The following is a 1,392-nucleotide window of genomic DNA, read 5'->3' on the forward strand; positions in this document are numbered from 1 at the left end:
CAACATTATAAGTATTAATGTGAACAAACTAAAATATGATATGCAGAAAACCCCTGCCTAGCACTCATTCCCCTTGGGTTTGAAGTGAGAATTCTGTGCAAGCAAAGAGTTATGGAACAAAGCCCTGGGCACCTGCCTTGTTTTGAAATTACTGGATATACATTCTATATTGAGAATGGAAGTCTTGATTTTTCCACTGGAAAGAGTCTGTTGATTAAAAACTCCCAGTCATTGCCAGTGAGGTGTTTAGGATAGCATGGGAAAGATGACAAATTTGTTGGCCCTGGCCATACTTATTAGTGTTTGGGCATGCTCCTCTATGAACATATTTAGTCTGATTTCAGCCCTGATATGGTAAATCTGCTTGGTGCTGTGTGTCACAGCATGGAGGTTCTAGCTCATACAGACAGTGGTTTTCATTAGCTGTGTTGCTTAGTCCTCCGTGTTTCCTTTAAGTATTCATAGCAGCTACCCCAGTTACTCTCTTCCTTGAACACTGCTGACCAGAATTGCACTCAGGTTTCCAGATGGAGCTTTGCCAGTGTTTTGCACTGATACTTTCCCATCTGCACTGGAAAGGCCATTAGTGACATATTCTAGGTTCTTCTCTCCTTCTTCTGCAGCCTTATGTGGACAGTGGTGGGAAATGAATACATGCATAAACTCCAATCTTTTTCTTCCAATGTTAATTCTAATTAATCATGACTCTGTTGTACTGGATGTGACCTTTAAGTCATAGCTCTTTCTTCCCACTGGTTATTAGTTATGGCACATTTTATAATATGGCCTTTATGCCTCTTTCCTTGGCCAAATCATCTCCCTTCTCTTTGTATTTGGCATGAGAAGAACCCTACATCAAATTACAAATTGATTCCATAGTCCTAAGTGAGCTTTATTTTAAGTGCAAAATGGTGCATAGTTTTATAGTATCTCTCTATACATAGAATGTAAGCTAGGTCTATAATTTGGATGCCATTACCATGCTGTTTTCCTCTATAATTCAGATGCAGTTAATCATGCTATCTCCCTTCCCTTCCTAACTATTCTAAAATCACATCCAGACAATTTTAGATGAGTTGTTTCTATCTTAGTAGCCTCACAGGTTCTGCTACATCATAAACCCACCAAGACCTTTCCCAGTTTATTTCCTTTTTATGTCACATACTGTTTTAGATTTCGTTTTCCAGACTTGTCTTAACTAGGCACTTTTAATTGGGGAAGAAAAAAAGTCCACCTTCCATTCAAGAGGAAGCAGGGATCCTCATTTGTTTCTCCCTTTGTTTTCCCACAGTGGATTTGATTGATGTTTCTCTGATTTAGCACATCTTGTCAAGTGAACAGAGCCAGAGGAAAAAGCAGATTTCTCTGAAAGTGCAGCAGCTCTTTGGAATG

This window comes from Anser brachyrhynchus, assembly GCF_964034855.1.
Source record: "Anser brachyrhynchus genome assembly, chromosome: 7".
In the NCBI taxonomy this organism is placed as follows: Eukaryota; Metazoa; Chordata; class Aves; order Anseriformes; family Anatidae; genus Anser; species Anser brachyrhynchus.